Genomic DNA, 19,177 nt, shown 5'->3' with positions numbered 1-19,177 from the left:
CTGTTCAAACCAGGCCTCATCCCCATCCCTAGCACCCCTGCCAACCCACCCTGCTCAGATTTGCCTTTAAGCTTTTGCTCCATCTGGAATCCTCTTGCCCTTTGAGGATCCAAAGCCTTTGTCCTTTCACATGACCAGTTCCCTGAGGAAACAGCCCTAGCTATTCCTGAGGCCCCCATTACTGCCTGGCCAAGGGCTTTGGGGCACATACTGCCTGTGTGTCCATCCTCATGAACTCCAAATCTCCCTGCTACTCCACAGGACGAAGAAAACGAGACTGACAACGAAGTCTGAAGGAGAAAGGCAAGTATCTTTCTGCTGGACTGGCCCTCAAGACCTAGCACAAGTGAGTTTTTGGAGTTTTTTCCTGTGATTTCTGTGTGTACATATATACTCACCTCTTTTCTGTGTTCACTTCACTGAAACACAAATCCACCACACCCATAAGACCAACCCTGGGTTACTTTTTGAGCCTGCAGAGATTTCCCCCAACAGACAAAACTTCTAAGCCCCGGAAGTTCTCTGTTTTATATCTAGGATGTGAACTAAGACTCTGTGAGAGGGGTTCTGGTCTATATCACTTGGGACTGCCTCCTTCAAGGGATGGTGAGAAGCCCCCTGAAATGAAATAAAATGGTTTCTCAGGCTCTTCCTTTTGAATTTCCCATTTCCTGCCTCAGGGCTCAACAAAGGACTTGTGTATGAGGCGGTGTGTGAGTGTGTGTACCATGGCAGGAGAAGGCACACAGGATCCTTGTTGTTCATTCACTTTTCCTGGGAGGAAACAGCAGTGGGTGTCTATTCCCAGCAGTATTAGGGAGCAGTGGTGTGGGCCCCTCGCCATCTCTCTTCCCAGCTTGCTGGGAACGTCTTTTACTCCAAGGCTGGTTAAGTAACCACAAAGTTGCATCTCTGGCTTCTCTGACTACCTCCCACTCTCCACTTGATGCCCACAAAAACAATGTGTTCAGCTGATATTTGGGTAACATTGTACATATTCCTAGGAAGGACATTGGACATATTCCTTGCAGATAAGGAAGGTAGGATCCGTTCCTGACTCAGGAGGCTGATGTTTCATTCTAATAAAGCTCGAGGTTTCTCTTCGCCCACAGTCGTGCTTTTTGATAATCTGGCAACAACCAAACCTCAGTCATTGCTTTGAATGGCCATATCTCAGCATTTAAGAGCATTTTCCAGGGGCTGGGCTTCATAAAGATTGGGTTTTCTTTGAGATCCGTTAAAAAATGGAGTAAGCATTGTGGGCACATGCTCATCACAACCCAGGGAACAAACTGTTGGTGAGGAGTGTAGTAGAGCCCACATACAGACCAAATGCATTAATTATGAGTGGTTCTTATCTTGTGATTAAAACAGATCTGGCAGGCCTGGAACTTGGCAGCCCTTGGTTAGCTATTAGTTCTATGCTACTGTACCGGCTGGGCAGTCATAAAACTGTATCTCTTTGAAAAATGATCCATCATGTAGAACAGCCTCCTCTGCACCCATTAGCTCAAATTGATATGACTTGATGGCCTAATCTTGGGCTTCTCAGATGCTGGATTTAATTTCTGTCTGGAGCTTTAGGAAATCTGGAGGAAGGGACACAAGGGCTGCATGCAGTGAGGTAGGGTCAGAGGATGTATACACCAGCCCCCACATTCATCTGCACCACTCCCCTTCCTGCTGGAAGGCATCCCTCCAGTTCATGTTGCCATTGTGTGCCCCCACTCTGTCAAGCCCTGTTAAGGAATTAACTACAAGTTGGGAGTTCATTGGTAAGATCCTGGGGCATGACTTGCAGGTGCAATCACAGCTTACTGCAGCCTCGACCTCCTGGGCTCAAATGATCCTCCCACCTCAGCCTTCCGTGTAGCTGGAACTACAGGTGTTTGCCATCAATCCCAGGTAATTTTTTTACACCTGTGTATTGACAGGCGTCTCAAGGAGGCAAAAGCCCCCAAGGATGGAGCACACGGAGGCCATAGTGCTGGGATAAGAACTCATAGGGTAGATATTTTTGGACTGAGTCTTATCAGAAGACACTTTAGGGATTTCAGGAATCAGAAGGGTGTGATTGGGAAAACAGGGGCAGAGCTTCCCAATGCCCCAGAAATCCCACCAAATAGACCACACTGAGTCTCCAGTCAGATGGTGCCAATCTCTCTGCTCTGCCCCGGCAGTAGTAGGCCTACAATATTGCTAGATAGCATTCACGGAGTTCCAACTAGGCCAAGTACTTTTGCAAGTTCATGAGCAGGCCCCTAGGGTAGTCTAGCTTGTAGTCTAGATGAGAAGGCTGTTGCTAATGCTTGAATGGACTTTTATTTGATTATTTGATTTAAATGTCTCAAAAATGGAGCAAGGACCTAATCTATTGACAAAAACAGGAATTCGGGAATCAAATCCAACCATTGCTCATTTATTCACCTTCAAAAGTTAAGCATTTTATATTGAGCATTAAATATGTGCCAGGCACAGTGAAAAGCATTCACATGACAGGTAGGTACAATTATATCCCCATTTTATAGAGATACAAACTGACGCTCGGGCACGTTCATCTCAGTTGCACAGCTCTGAAGTAGTGGTGCTGGAATTAAAAACAATGTAGCACAGAGCATAGGTTGTGAAGTCAGGCTGCAGGAATATTCATATTCTTATTCTTCTTCTTATTATTATACTTTAAGTTTTAGGGTACATGTGCACAATATGCAGGTTTGTTACATATGTATCCATTCTTATAGATAGATATGTAAAACTAAGGGATGTTTCTTTTCATAAGTGTTCTCTGGAGGAGCTCTCAGCCTCACGTGGGAAAACAGCTCTGTCACTCAGAGGAGAGCTTTAGGAGGATGATACAGGTATGGGCACCATCAGCATATAGAAGCCAAGTGAAGCTGAGGGAGATGAGAGGAAGGGCCAGAAAGACTTGCTCTAGGTCGCACAGCCATCAAGGACAGAGCCAAGCCCAGGCAAGAGCACTTCCCCCATTGCCGTTTCCTTCAGCTGCAACTTCCATACCAAGAGGCGGCTCCATCCTTTTCTCGCCCCCTTTCTCTTACTTTACAGTCAGACAGGAGTTATTTCCCAGGAAGCAATAACAGTATTGACAATCAGAGGAGTTTGGGACAGGCACCGTGGCTCATGCTTATAATCCCAGCACTTTGGGAGGCCGAGGCAGGAGGATTGCCTGAGCCCAGGAATTTGAGACCAGCCTAGGCAACATAATGAGACCCCATCTTTACAAAAAATTTTTTAAAAAATTAGCTGGGCATAATGGTGTACAACTATAGTCCTAGCTACTTGGGAGGCTGAGGCAGGAGGATCATTTGAGCCTAGGATTTTGAGGCTGCAGTGAGCTATGATGGCATCACTGTGCTCCAGCCTGGGTGACAGAGCAAGACCCCTATCTCTTAAAAAAAAGAATTCATCTTGAGTAATTATTCATAGCTATTGAATATGAATGAATTCTATGGTAAATAGACAACTCTGGGGGTTTCAGCACCCACTCCCATTGGGAAACCTTGCTCTAAACTCTCACATAAACACTTTCCTTCTCAGAAACTCAATGCTGGCTGTGAAGAAGAGCTTCCAGACCAATGACTTTCTTTTGACAAAGGCTGGCCCTCTCAAAAATGCTAACATTTGTCTGTTGCAGCGTGGAGGCTCCCACCTTTCTCTCATATGGAGCCTTCAGGTCCTCATGTGCTTGTGCTTTCACCCCTGGATCGGAGTGCATCTTCATGTGCTGTCCACATGTGTACAACAAAACTGTCTCTCTGGGGTCAGGCGTGATGGCTCACACCTGTAATCCCAGCATTTTGAGAGACTGAGGCAGGTGGATCACTTGAGGTCAGGAGTTCGAGACCAGCCTGGCCAACATGGTGAAACCCCGTCTCTACTAAAAATACAAAGTTAGCCGGGTATGGTGGTGCACACCTGTAATCCCAGCTACTTGGGAGGCTAAGACAGGAGAATCACTTGAACCTGGGAGGTGGAGGTTGCAGTGAGCCAAGATCAAGCCATTGCACACCAGCCCGGGGAACAAGAGCGAAACTCCATCTCGGAAAAAAAAAAAAAAAGAAAGAAAGAAAAAACAAAGAACCAGAAAACACCTATCTCTATGGGAAGAATATCATAATGGCTTATATGCTCTTTTCTGGGCCTTTGTTTCAGGGGACAAGAACCCTAAGAGTGGAATTTCAGGCATTAGCCAGCAGGTGGGTGGATTAATAAAGAGAGATTGAGAGAAGGCACCTTTCTGCCACTCCTGAAATCATACTCCTGGCTCTGAGTGTCAGTCCCCTGTGTGGAAACTATAGCTGGAAAAGTCTCAGCTGCCCCTGACATGGTCAAATGGAAAGTGCATGGGCTCTGGAGTCAGACTGTCTGGGGTCGTGTTCTAGCTCTGCTACTTACTGGCTGTGGGACTTTTCATAAGTTACTCAATGCGTGGTGCCTCAGTTTTCTCATTCTATAAAACAAGATAAGTATAGTACATAATTCACAGGGTTCTTAGGTGGGTGAATCTAGATAACTTGAATACATATAAACACTTAGCAGAGTGCCTGTGTGCCGGGCACAATGGGAAGCACTTAATGAATGGTATCTAGTTTTATCATTTCCTTGCTAAAGCCACCTCTTCTTTTAGGTCCCTTAACTAGGTAGGTCACTTTAGAGAAACTCAATTCAACTGGAATTATTCAGTGTCTGTTGTGTGCCTAGCATTGTGCTGGGGACACTGTGAGGAATACAGGAGAAATCTATGAAGGAAGATTTCAAAGAGCATTTTAGGCAGGATGTTTTGAGCTTCCTCCAACAGCTCAACTAGCTCTAAGCCACGTGGAGAGGCCCACGGCTCTTCCTTACATAGTAGCATAGCAAGGAGTTTAAACTCATGGGCTCTGCAATCAGGCAGGCATATCGTCTCTGCCTCCTGACTGAGGTGTGATGTTGGGAAAGGTACACTGCCTCCCCATTTCTCGGTTTCCTCATCTATAAAATGTGCATCGTAATTACATCTTTATACATTGTGTGCACATCAACATAGATTTATAATTATTGATTTATGCAATTGTCTTTTCAATCAGATAGGAAAAAAGGGAGTTACAAAATACCTTAAAATCTTTAACATTTACCTTTAAATATTACATTTACTGGTGTTCTTTTCTTTCTTCCTGTGGATTCAAACTACTATCTGGTGTCCTGTCATTTCAGCCTGAGAGATTCCCTTTATCATTTCTTGTAGTGAAGATCTCCTAGCAACAAACTTCCACTTTTTGTATAGCTGAGAATGCCTTCATTTCTCCTTTATTTTAAACAACAGTTTGGTTGGGGATAGAATTTTTGGTTGAGAGTTGTTTGCCTTTCAGCACTTTGAATATGTCATCACACTGGCTTCTGGTCTTCATGGTTTCTGATGAGAAATCAACTGTTAATTTTATTGGGGGTCTTTTGTATGTGATGAGTCACTTCCCTCTTGCTGCTTATAAGATTCTCTTTGCCTTTGGCTTGTCACAGTTTGATTACGATGTATCTAGATATGGACATTTTTGAGTTTATCCTATTTGGAGTTGGTGGTGCTTTTTGGATGTGTAGGTTAATGTTTTTCATCAAATTTGGGGAGATTCTGCCTATTATTTCTTCAAACATTCTTTATACTCCTTTCTTCCTCTCCTCTCCTTCTGAAACTCCCATTAAGCGTACGTTGTTATGCTGGATGGTGTCCCACAGGTGTCTGAGGCTCTGACATTTTTCTTCATTCTTTTTTCTTTCTGTTTCTCACGCTGGATAATATAAGTATCTTCAAATTTGCTGATTCTTTCTTCTGCTCATTCAAATCTGCCATTGAACATCTTTAGTGAATTTTTCATTTTGGTTATTATATTTTTAATTCAAAAATTTCTATTTGGTTGTTTTAAAATAATTTCTATTTATATGTTCTATTTATTGAGATATCACTCTCATATTTTAGTTCTTTAGACATGGTTTCCTTTCGCTCTTTGAACCTATTTGAAATAGCTGATTTAAATCTTTGTGTAAAATGTCCAACGTCAGGCCTTCCTCAGGGACAGTTTCTATTGATTGTTTTCTTTTCCTGTGTATGGGCTATTTCTTTGCAGATCCCATACATTTTTTGTTGAAAACTGGGCATTTTGAATATTATAAGGTGGCATCCTGGAAATCAGATTCTCTGTCCTCCTGAGGGTTTGTTGTTGCTGCTTGTTGTAGTAGTTATTTGTTTAGTGACCTATTCTGTTTGAACTTCTACCAGAGTTGGCTGGTCCTATCTCATAGCTACAACTTGCAAAGTATAACTCCCCCTACTGTTTGCTTTGGCTGCCCCACAACTCTTTTGATGAAATTTAAAGCCAGTCATTAAGAGAAGCAAGATATAAATATGAAGCTTGTCTTGATGCCTCTTAGATCTTCACGGAGGAACCTCTATTCAAATAACTCATAAATTACAAGGCAAATCAGCATTCATTATCTGCCTTTATGTCAGAATGAGAAAAAAATGAGAGATTTACATGACATGAGAGAAGATCCCATTCCACTCTTCTAAGAGGCGCTAAAGGCTCCCTTTTAAGTGAAATAAGCCACAATCCAGAAGGAGAATGGAAATCCATGTCACTTGAGAGAGATGCCCCTAGCCCTTTCCTTCTATTTGCAAGCCTCCCTACTTCTGAGGGAGGGGGAGCACACCCTTGCTAACTGGAGTTGTCTAGGTCCTGTGGTGTTACCAGAGACAGGGGTGCCTATGTGAGGCTCTCTCTCCACAGCAAAGGAGGCAGCCTTAGGAAATTGGGAGGTAATCAGAGACTGGGCCAGAAGGACTGGTAACGATAGCCTGAGGAGTATGGGCAGAGTGTCTCCTGCACTGGATGAGGGTGAGGAGGAGGGAGAGAAAGGGGGAAAGGGAGATAGGTAATGGGATAAAATATGGTCAATAAATTCTGTGACACTGGGGCAGGCTTAGAGCAACGGGTAGTTTGCCCTTCCTGACTCCTTATTTTCACCAGGAAGTTTTTTGTTTTTGTTTTTTTTTTTAGACAGAGTCTTGCTCTCTCGCAAGTCTGGAGTGCAGTGGCGTGATCTCGGCTCACTGCAACCTCCACCTTCTGGGTTCAAGTGATTCCCCTGCCTCAGCCTCCTGAGTAGCTGGGACTACAGGCGCATGCCATCATGGATAATTTTTTTGTATTTTAGTAGAGACGGGGTTTCACCATGTTGGCCAGGATGGTCTCGATCTCCTGACCTCATGATCTGCCCGCCTCGGCCTCCCAAAGTGCTGGGATTACAGGCATGAGCCACAGCGCCTGGCCAGGAAGTTTTTAATATCGTTATTTTGTTCTTGAAATATTCCTTAAGCATCAACCTTATACATTCATTCAACAATTATGTACCAAGTGTCAGGCATTAGAAATACTGAGATGAATAAAACAGGTCCTGATTATAAGGGAAAGTAATGTATAGAAAATTACAGTAGTATGAAAGCAGAAGTGTGACTGAGGAAAGGCCAGGGAGCTGGATCTGCAAGGAGACCCCTCACTCCAGCTTCGAGTAGGGGTAGGAAATAGAATTTGTAAGGCTTCTAGCAGGAGGTAATGCTTGAGATGAATCTCTAACCTTAAAGCACAATAAATTTGTCAAGCATCATTGGCCAAAGGAGTGTGTGAGGGTGCAAACATCCTAGCGAGAAGAAACAGAAGCCAGAAGGAGCTTCTGGTATATTCTGATACATTCTAAGATGGAAAAATAGCTTTGGAGGATGGACATAAGGTGTATGGAGGGTTCCAGAGGAGATTAGATTAGAAATTTAAATAAAGTCAGATCATGAAATGCCCTGCATGTTTTTGTTTGCTTGTTTTTTGAGACAGTCTCACTATGTCACCCAGGCTGGAGTGTAGTGGTATGATTTCAGCTCACTGTAACCTCTGCCTCCTGGGTTCAAGCTATTCTCCTGCCTCAACCTCCCAAGTAGCAGGGATTATAGGCACCCGCCACCACACCCAGCTAATTTTTGTATTTTTAGTAGAGATAGGGTTTCACCATGTTGACCAGGCTGGTCTTGAACTCCTGACCTCAGGTGATCCGCCCACCTGAGCCTCCCAAAGTGTTGGGATTACAGGCGTGAGCCACTGTGCCTGGTATGCCCTGCATGTTTTAAGGAGGCATCTGTGCATTATCTTGAAGGTTATGAGGGAGTCAACAAAGGATTTCACAGGGGAATGACCTAGATAGTACAGTAAGGCAGTTAAGAGTGCAGAATCTATATATCAGTGATGTTCAAAGTGTAGTTCAGGTACCAGCAGTCTCAGTGTCACTGGGAACTTGTTAAAAAGGCAAATTATTGGGCCCCATTCTAGACCTACTGAATCAGAAACTAGAGATAGGCCCCAGTCATCTGTGTTTTAACAAGCTCTCCAGGTGACTCCAATGCGTGCTCAAGCTGGAGAACTACTTCCCTACACAGACCACCTAGGTTGGAAGCCTAGCTCTCTCACTATATAACCTTGGGCAAGTTCTAAACTCCAGTGAAGAGAGGGGTAAGAGGAGGGGACGGGAAGTGAGGGAACAGCCATGACACTAAACTAAGACCCACAGGCCATATAAAAATGGATGGTCATCCAGAAGGAATCTGGGTGACAGTGACATTCATGATAATAGCTCACATTTATTAAGAGCTTACTGCGGACCAGGTGTTATTCTAAGAACTTTACAAATATTAATCTACTTAATCCTCACAACAACTTTATAATCCTATTTTTCAGCTGAGGAAACTGGGGCTCAGAAAGGTAAAAATATGGAGTGATGTGGAGAGATGTTTACAATTAAAGTGGGAATTTTTTTTTTTTTTGAGACAGGGTCTCGCTCTGTTGCCCAGGTTGGAATGCAGTGGCACGATCACAGCTCACTGCAGCCTCAGCCTTCCAGGCTCCAGCGATCCTCCCACCTGTCTTCCAAGTAGCTGGGACTACAGGCGCACTCCACCATGCCCAGCTAATTTTTGTATTTTTTTGTAGAGATGGAGTTTCGTCATCTTGCCCAGGCTGGTCTCGAATTCCTGGGCTCGAATGATCCCCCACCTTGGCCTCCCAAAGTGCTGGGATTACAGGCATGAGCCACTGCACCCAGCCAAGTTTTGTTTTTATTAAAAGAAAAAACCCATAAATCATGTATATATGCATGGAAAAAGACTGGGAGGAAATAGCCCAACATACTCATTGTGGTGGTGCAATTGCAGGCATTTTAAATTTCTTTTTTGTAGTTATCTTTGTTTTCCAGAATTTCTATAAGAAGTTTATATGGCTTTTGTAATCAGGGAAAACACCCTTTTGAAAAAGAAAATAAATTGAACACGTGCACTTGAGGAAGACGTGAGCATCCTCTCAGTGCACAATGCAGACCCACAGAAAGAAAAATGCACCTGGCTTGTCGCTATTTCACGCAAGAGGATTCTGAGGGCCTTATCACATTGGCACGCAGCGAGGGAAGTGGTGGAGGAGTTTCTCTCAGGTCTCAGAACTGGGAAGAGCTGTACCGATTTGCTTTTTATCTTATAGTCACTGTGACTCATGTAACTTAATGATCTTTCAACTTTTTTTTTTTTTTTGCCTGAGACTCCCTTGGAATTTTTTAACTTTTTGTTTCACAGTAATTTTAGATTTACATGAAAGTTGGGGAAAAAAATCGTGCAGATAGATAGTTCCTGAACACCCTTCATCCAGCTTTCTCTAATGTTAACTGAGTTAACCATAGCACAGTTTCCAGATCAAAACTAGGAAATTAACAATGGTACAATAATATTGACTAAACCATAGTTTATTCATATTTTCCCAGTCTTTCCACTAATGTGTTTCTTCTGTTCTAGAAGCCAATCTAGGATCCCACCTGGCATTGCATTGTCACGTCTCATTAGCCTCCTTCAATTTGACAGTTCTTCAGTCTTTGTCTTTTGTGGCTTTGACACTTTCTAAGATCCTGGTCAGCTACTCTGTAAAATGTCCCTCGATTTAAGATTTGTTTTATGTTTTTTTTTTCCATGATTAGATTGAGGTTACGCGTTTTTTGAGAGGAAAGCAGAGAAGTGATATTATGCCATTCTTAGCACTCCCTGGTCTTTTAATAACTGTGTCCCCTTAAACACTTTTATCATGCAATTTTAAAATTATAAGCATAAATGGTTGCAAAGATGTTTATTTCCAATCTGTTGTAAATATCAGCATTTGAAATGCAATTACTTTACTCTTTTAAAGGTATTCAATGGAATCTAAATACCAAAGTCATTTTTACCCACCATTATTTTATTTTAAAATACATGAAGATCTTTTTTAAATGTTTAACATTTTACTCCTTGAATCTGTATTTCTAGTCCACTTTCCTCAGATAATTTTATCTTAAGGTAATACATTTTTGGCTGGGAGCTGGGGCTCATGTCTGTAATCTCAGCACTTTAAAAGGCTAAGGCAGGAGGAGTGCTTGAGGCCAAGAGTCAAGACCAGTCTGGGCAACATAGAGAGAGCCCCGTATCTACAAAAGAAAAATTTTACGAAATCAGCCAGGTGTGGTGGTGCGTGCCTACTGTCCCAGATACTCAGAGGCTGAGTTGGGAGGATCACTTGAGCTTGAGAGGTTGAGGCTGCACTGAGCCATGATCCTGCCACTGCACTCCAGCCTGGGTGACAGAGTGAGACCTTGTCTCAAAAAAAAAAAAAAAAAAAAAGTAATACATTTTTATACCTAAAAGGTAAGGCTTAAAATGCTCACCCTATGTGACTTCTCTGTAACAAAAATATGCTTTATAAATCGAAATTGATTTATACTTGATTTTTACCATAAAGCACTATTAGAATTATTATGATTATTTTACACAGTGATCAAAACAAGTATATTTAAAGTTTTTTAAAAATAATTATTACTTGTGAAAAGGAAATTTTTATTTAAATATATCTCTTAATGAAATGAATGGGACTTTCTTTTCAGGTATCCAAGATAAATAATACTTATTGCTAGAAGGAGACAGTATTCAGAATCACGTCTTTTTTTTTTTTTTTTTTTGAGACAAGGTCTCATTATGTTGCCCAGGCTGGACTCAAACTCCTGGGCTCAAACAGTCCTCCTGCCTTAGCCTCCTGAGTAGCTTGGACTGTAGGCTCTCACCTTTCAGCATCAATTCTATTTCTAATTTTTTAATATATTTAAGGGCTGAATAAACTTGTTTACATAAGTAAGAAGAAGAAAATTTAAAAGTTTTATAAAGCACTGGCATGTAATTCCATGAACATCTGGGCTATAAACCAAAAATCAGAGTTATCTCCCTACAAAAATAACTTTTTCGTTTTTTATTGAGATATAATTCACATACCATAGAATGCACACCTTTAAACTATATGATTAAGTGGTTTTAGTATATTTAGAAAGTTGTACAACCATCACTAGTATTCAATTCCAGAATATTTTCATCATCCCCAAAAAGAAACTCATTACATGTTAGCAGTTACTCCCCATTTCCCCCTCGCCCCAACTCCGGGCAAACATTAATCTTTCGGCCTCTGGATTTGCCCATTCTGGTCATTTCATGTAAGTGGAATCATGTAATATGTGGCCTTTTGTGTCTGGCTTATTTCACTTTGCTGAATGTTTTCAAGGTTTATCCACATTGTAGCATGAATCAGTGCTTCATTCCTTTTTATAATAATATTCCATTGTATGGATATACCAAATTTTCTTTATCCACTTGTCAGCTGATGGGCATTTGAGTTGTTTCCATCTTTTGGCTATCCGTGAATAGCAATGCTATAGACATTCATTTATGCCAAGTGCAATGACATGTGCCTGTAGTCCCAGCTACTCAGGAGACTGAGGCAGGAGGGTCACTTGAGCCCAGGAGTTCAAGCCCAGCCTGGGTAACACAGAGAGATCTCACCTCTAAAATAAAAAGAACACATTGATTTACAAGGTTTTCGGTGGGCACATGTTTTCATTTCTCTTATTGGGTCGTATGGGAATTCTATGTTTATAAATTTTTGAGGAAATGCCAGACATTCTCAAAGTAGCTGCACCACTTTACATTCTCATCAGCAATGTATGAGCATTCCAATTCTTCCACACCCTTGCCAACACTTCCTGTTATTATCCGCCTTTTTTAAAATTTTCATTTATATTTTTTTTGAGACGGAGTCTTGCTGTGTCACCCAGGCTGGAGTGCAGTGGCGTGATCTCGGCTCACTGCAACCTCTGCCTCCCAGGTTCAAGCAATTCTCCTGCCTCAGCCTCCCGAGTAGCTGGGATTACAGGCGCATGCCACCGTGCCAGGCTAATTTTTGTATTTTTAATAGAGACGGGGTTTCATCATCTTGGCCAAGCTCATCTTGAACTTCTGACCTTGTGATCCACCCACCTTGGCCTTCCAAAGTGCTGGGATTACAGATGTGATCCACCATGCCCGGCCTGTCTTTTTTTTAAGAGACAAGTTCTCACTCTATTTCCAAGGCTGGAGTGCAGTGGCAGCGATCATAGCTCACGGTAGCCTCAAAATCCTAGGCTCAAGCAATCCTCAGCCTCCCAAGTAGCTGGGACTACAAGGTGTGTGCCACCATACCTGGCTAATTTTTTAATTCTTTTTTCAGAGATGGGGTCTTGCTATGTTGCCCAAGCTGGCTTCAAACTCCTGGCCTCAAGTGATCCTTCTGCCCTAGCCTCCCAAAGTACTGGGATTATAGGCGTGATCCACCATGCCCAGCCTGTCTTTTTGATTATAGCCATCCTAATAGATGTCTTCACTAGGTATCTCTTTGTGGTTTTGATACACCTTTCCTTAATGGCTAATGATGTTGAGTATCTTTTCATGTACTTATTGGCCATTTGTGTATCTTCTTTGGAGAAATACCTCTTCAGATTCTTTGCCCATTTTTAATTAGGTTATTTGTCTTCTTATCGTTTAGTTGTGAGAATTCTAAATACTCTAGATACAAGTCCATTATGAGATATATGACTTGCAAATATTTTCTCCCATTCTGCATGTTGCCTTTTCACTTTCTGGGTGGTTTAATTTGCAGTACAAAAGTGTTTCATGCTAGGAAGACACAGTGGTCTATGCCTGTAATCCTAATACTTCGGGATGCTGAGGCAGGAGGATCACTCGAGCCCAGGAGTTTGAGACCAGCTTGGGCAACATAGTGAGAGCCCATCTCTACAAAAAATAAAAAAAAAAATTAGCTGGGTGTGGTGGCACACTCCTGTGGTCCCAGCTACTAAAGTGGCTGAAGTGGAAGGATGGCTTGAGCCTGGGAGGTCAAGGCGGCATTAAGCTATGATTATGACACTGCACTCTAGAAATAAAAGTATTTCATTTTCATATAGTCCAATTTATCTCTCTTTTTTTCCTTTGTCACTTGCGTGTTTGTTGTCCTATCATCCTAAGAATTTCTTACCTAATCCAAGGTCAGGAAGATTTACACTTATGTTTTCTTCTGAGTGTTAGTTTTAGTTGTTACACTTTTAGCTCTGGGTCTGTTGCATTACTGTGTACATTTTAAGATCAACATGTCAATTTCTGCCAAAAAAAAAAAGCCAGCTGAGATTTTATTCGAGATTACACTGAATCCGTAGAACAATTGGGGGAGTACTGCCATCTTAGCAATATTAAGTCTTCTAATCCATGAACAAGAAATGTCATTCCATTTACTAAGGTCTTATTTATTCTCTGTCAATGGTGTTTTATAGTTTTCAGTGTACAAGTTTTGCACTTCATTTGTTAAATTTATTTCTAATTAGTTTATTATTTTATTACAAATAGAATTGTTTTCTTAATTTGATTTTCAAGTTGTCCATTGTTAGTGCTTAGTCATAGAATTGATTGTTGTGTTTTCTGGCATCCTGCAACCTTGCTGAACTTGATTATTAGCTCTAATAGTTTTTTGTGGATTCTTTAGGATTTTCTAACTAAGTTTGTGCCACCTGCAAACAGAGATATTTTTACTTCTTCCTTTCTAATCTGGATGTCTTTAATTTTTTTCTCTTGCCTATTTAGCCCAGCTAGAACTTCCAGTATAATATTGAATAGAAGTGGTAAGAGTGGACATTCTTGTATTGTTTCTGATCTTAGGGGGAAATCTTACAGTTTTATACCATTAAATTTGATGTTAGTTGTGGGTTTTTCATAGATGTTCTTTACCAGATTAAAAGTTACTTTCTATTTCTTGTTTATTGAGTGTTTTTTGTTGGTTTGTTTGTTTTTCATTGAGACGGAGTCTTGCTCTGTCGCCAGGCTGGAGTGCAGTGGCACGATCTCAGCTCACCGCAACCTCCACCTCCCAGGTTCAAGCAATTCTCCCACCTCAGCCTCCCGAGTAGCTGGGATTACAGCTCCCACCACCACACCCAGCTAATTTTTGTATTTTTAGTAGAGATGGGGTTTCGCCATGTTGGCCAGGCTGGTCTCAAACTCCTGACCTCAAGTGATCCACCCGCCTCAGCCTCCCAAAGTGCTGGGGTTACAGGCCTCCCAAAGTGCTGAGATTATACCTCGCCTGGCCTATTGAGTGCTTTTATCATGAAGGAATATTGAATTTTGTCAAACACTTGTTCTGCACCTATGGAGATTAACAGGCAGTTTTTGTTCTATTAATGCAGCATACTACATTGACTGATTTTCTTATGTTGAACCAACCTTGCATCCCTAGGAAAAATCTTATTTGGTCATTGTGCATAATTCATTTTATTTGTTGTTGGATTCAGTTTAGTACTATTTTGTTGAGGATTTTTGTATTTGTGTGATAAAATACAGATAACATAAAATTCACCATTTCAACAATTTCAAAGTGTACAACTCAATGACATTTGTTATGTTCACAATGTTGTGCAATACTTACCACTATGTAGTTTCAAGACATTTTCAGCATGACAAAAGGAAACCCCACACACACTAAGCCGTCATTCTCCCCTCCCCCTGGCAACCACTAAACTGCTTCCTGTCTCTATGTATTTGCCTGTTCTGAATATTTTTTGCCCAGGTGTGAGGTGAAAAGGGTTTGGGTGAAATTTCCTCTATTTAGAAAATTACTATCACAAATTCTTTATCAGTCAGCAGCCAGTCAGCAGCCTGTCCAACACAGTTATTCACAGGCCCCCTTTGAACCTCCTGCATTTGGCAAGAAAGGGAGGTGAGCATGGAAAAGGAAGAGAGCGATCTTTCAACTGTCTCCGCTCCTTCTGCTAGAGAAGGGGGACTATGAGAAGAGGACTGCCCAGGATGGCTCCAGGCAAAATATAAACATTTGTCTCCTTTGCCCTCAAATCTCCCCTTTCTGCTGCTATATCCAGGCCCTGGTGGCCTCAAGTAGCCAGGCCCTAGGATATCTCTAAGATCTCTTCCCTCCAGGCGGGGCTGCAGGCCCTGAGACTACTTTCATAATTGGTTTCCTGTTGGGTGTCCCTTGCCTGCAAGCCTTACTAACTGGCCAGATGGCATCCACTTGCTTGAGCCACGTGTTCTTGTTTGCTAAGGCCTCCCTAAGTTATCCTGTCCAAATTCCCTGAACGTGAGGAATGTCAAGCCCCAAAGCTGTAAAAATGGTGACTCACTGAAGTCCAAGAAGGAGGTACTTCTGGAGAGCAGGGTGATCTTTATGTACTTTTCAAGTAACACCCATGGGCAAATTTGTTATTTGGTAAAGCAGGATCAGGGAGTGGGAAGAAAAAGGTGACACCCCCACCCTCACACTATGCCTTACAGCCCACTCCACAGCTTTATTAGGAGCTAAGTCTCTGGAGAGATTCTGGGGAATTTTTTTTTTCTCCAGGGAGACTTTCTGGCTTACACTTCTCCAGACCCCAAGGACACTCCCAGATGCAAGGTGATGTCATTGGAGTGTTTTCAGATAGAGAATTTAAGACTTGCTCTGACCTCATGTGCTTTGTGTTTCCAGTTAAACTCAAACTTTCCAAGACTTGAGTTCATTTACCTTTAATCAAAATTCCTTTTCTGGGCTCCACTTCTAATTACACATGGGCCTCTAAGTCTTCTTGGCCATCAGGTATCAGTTGATCAAAAGTGTCACACATTTAGGTAGGGCCAGTGTGGCTGACATGCCCTTTGAAGTTCAAATAGGGTTGGAAATGAGTGCAATATTGCTCACATGATGTCAAATCTCACATGTTTGAAATAGAGTGTGTGACATTTGACAAATTCAAGCACATGGTGAGGCAACTTTGCTCTGCTTACAGAGCAAAGACTCCACTAAGGACTAGGTGAGTGACTGGTCATTGGGGCCTGCCTCTTTGTTGACAACAGACTCAGACTGGGGGCTCTTTGATGAAGAATCAGAATGCTATTTCCAACCCTTAGACAAGTAATGGGCTAATGAATGGCTCTAGAATTTTAGGAGACAGGCCTCACTCTGGGGGACAGTCCCCACTGAAGGCAAAGTTCTTTCCTCACCCCCACATGTGTGGCTGATAAAAGCTACTTGTCTGGCTGGGTGCGGTGTCTCAAGCCTGTAATCCCAGCACTTTGGGAGGCTGAGGCAGGCAGATCGCTTGAGGTCAGGAGGTTGTAAACCACCCTGGCCAACATGGTGAAAACCTGTCTCTACTGAAAAGACAAAAATTAGCAGGGGTAATTTTTGGCACACACCTGTAATTCCAGCTACTCTGGAAGCAGAGGCAGGAGAATCCCTTGAACCCAGGCAGACATTGCAGTGAGCCGAGATTGCACCACTGCACTCCAGCCTGGGTGACAGAGCAAGACTGTGTCTCAAGAAAAAAGCTACGTGTCATATGTGCGCAATGTACTTCTCCTTGAAGACTACTCCAAATGGTTTCGGTTTGGCCATCTACCCAGAACGCACACGTACCCAGCACGCACATGTACCCAGCAAGTGCCTTCCTATTTCTACCATGTTTACCCATAGCAGGCCTTAGAGTAAGTACTCTTTTTCACTGAGTCAGTTTTAGACCACAGAATCCTCAGGTCAGCACTCCCAGCAGCCTGGGCCAGTTGCTTGGGGTTGGTATACATGATAATGAAAATTGCTATCATTTTACTGAGGATTTATTATGGGTGAGGCACTGGATAAGTGCATTATGTGCATTATCTCTTTTAATTCCCACAATAGTCTTGTTATGTACTATTATTCTCATTTTACAGACAAGGAACCAAGGCCAAGGGAAGGTAAGTAAACTTTCTCAAGGTCAAATTGGCAGAACTGGGCTGGAATTCCAGTCTGTTTGACTCCAGAGACTAACCTCTTAACCGTTACACTATGCCAGTTCATTCATTCACTCAACAAGTATTTAATCGGCACAAATTCTGTGTTAGCATGGTTCTAGGCCCTGGGGATACAGCAGTCAGAAGATCTTCGCCCAGTGGAACATAACACTGTGTGGGCCTCTGGAAGAAGGCCTTCTGGGAATCAGTGACTTGGCGCTGGATAATACATCCATTTGCTAGCAGGATGAGGGATCTCAAAAATGTGGGAGCTCCACGCTTAAACACAGGGAGTATATGAAAAACTCAAGCCACAAGGCAAATGGGCAATGGCAAAGTTTCAGCTCAATCCTGACAGGGCTCTGTATGTTTAGTATAGGCTATAGCCCATGCTCCAGTGCTCGAGAAGGATAACATGCCCTACTGATCTCTGTAACCCTGTGAAGGTCAACCACCCCAGGCCCTCCTACCATAAACTAACATTAAGTTTTTCAAGCATCCCAGGTCTGCCTGTCTTTTTTGCCATTAGCAGCTGAATATGTGAAGCTCGTGGCTCCCCACAAGGAACCCTAGGGGTGGGTCACAGGTGGGGCTGAGCTCACTCTTCCTATAGATACATTTCCCCCTTGTAAAGAGCAAAGGAGACAGATCAAAGGCTACCTGGGCCCACTTGCTTGCTAGAGAGACCCGGGGGAGCTGGAAAGGAAAGGGGAGGAGGGGACTGGGGTAGGCTGGAGCTGTGCTGTGATTGATTGGCTTGTTTTGCTCCTGCACTTCTGTTTACCCAGCTGGGCCTGCTGCTTCCCAGAGGACCAGCATGTGCATGGCCATTCTGGCCGGCCTTTGGGGCAGTGTCAGAGTGAGCTGTGCACTCAGCCATCTCCTGGCAAAACTGAGGCAGGGAAGTTTGCGTTTTATGTCTGCAACTTTCCTGCCCCACTGGGCCTTCTCCCACCTCCAGGGACACCCCTCCGTAACACACACACCCCAGTCTCAGCCACAAAGTTCTTCAGGTCTTCTTCCTCTTAGTGGAACCTAGTGTCACTCAGGTATCTAAGACACTAACAGGTAAACATCTGCCAACAGCCTCTAGCTTAATTCTTCTAGCATTTCAAAATGCCGGGCTTCTCTGTAATTAATTAGTCCATTCAAGGCAGACAAGAGCAGAGGGCCCCAGGAGAGGGAAACAAATAGCTTATGAAAGAGCTACATATCCAAGGACACAAATGAAGTCCCTGGTCTTCTAGGTCAGTCTTTCTGCTAATTGACAAACAAGGTTAAAACAAATCCCAGCATCTCAGTAATGCTCTCTGCTCGGTTTGAATAGCAGTAGCCCAAGGTAGAACGGTTTCAGAACTCAGTGTGTTGGGGGGGTGGGGGGCCGTGGGCAGGATTTGAAGATTTGAAGGACCCTTCCAAGTGCACGTGGCCAATGGTTTGTCAGTGTTTAACGCCAGCTCTACTTGTCTTAAAAACCAACCCAACCCCAAACCAGAAGCAAGTAGAGACTGGTGGCAAAGGGCCCCTGAGCTTTGGGTAGGCACTAGAGTGGTGGTTTAGAGTGGGCTTTGGAGTCAGACAAGCCTAAGTGGGAGTTTCAAATCTCAGCTCTGCTACTTATAACTGTTTGACTTTGGGCAAGTTGCTTAGCTTTTCTGAGTCTCAGTATAACCTTCTGTCAAATGAGGATAACACCTACCTCACTGCATTGTTGTGAGGATTAAATGCCATAAAGTGTGCCAAGTGCCTAGCAACTGATCTGTGTTATCAATATACACAGAGGGGTGTGATGATCAAAGACGAGGATTGTGGAGAGAGGAGGATGGGATACCTCATTCTCTTCCTGAAATGTTCAGCACTTTGGGTGTGCATTCCTAATGTTTACACAGTTCAAAGGCGAGTTCAAAATGTGGAAACAACCCAAATGTCTATCAACGGATGATTGGATAAACAAAACGTGGTACACAC

General features: G+C 42.9%; 1 protein-coding gene across 2 annotated transcripts in view; it reads left to right on the top strand.

Annotated features, from left to right (window-relative positions):
* PLAC1 (placenta enriched 1) overlaps window positions 1–19,177 on the top strand; it is a 201,761-nt gene that overhangs the window by 30,785 nt on the left and 151,799 nt on the right. The window contains exon 2 of one of the 2 annotated variants that reach the window (XM_055267644.2): window positions 262–346. The exons of the other annotated variant lie outside the window; for it this stretch is intronic. The gene's annotated coding sequence lies outside the window, so the exon portion shown is untranslated. The remainder of the gene's footprint in view (window positions 1–261; window positions 347–19,177) is intronic. 2 annotated transcript variants of the gene reach the window in all.

Source organism: Symphalangus syndactylus, chromosome X (genome assembly GCF_028878055.3).
Source record: "Symphalangus syndactylus isolate Jambi chromosome X, NHGRI_mSymSyn1-v2.1_pri, whole genome shotgun sequence".
Taxonomy (NCBI): Eukaryota; Metazoa; Chordata; class Mammalia; order Primates; family Hylobatidae; genus Symphalangus; species Symphalangus syndactylus.
Note: the sequence above shows the minus strand (reverse complement) of the source record. Positions and strands in the feature narration are given on the sequence as shown.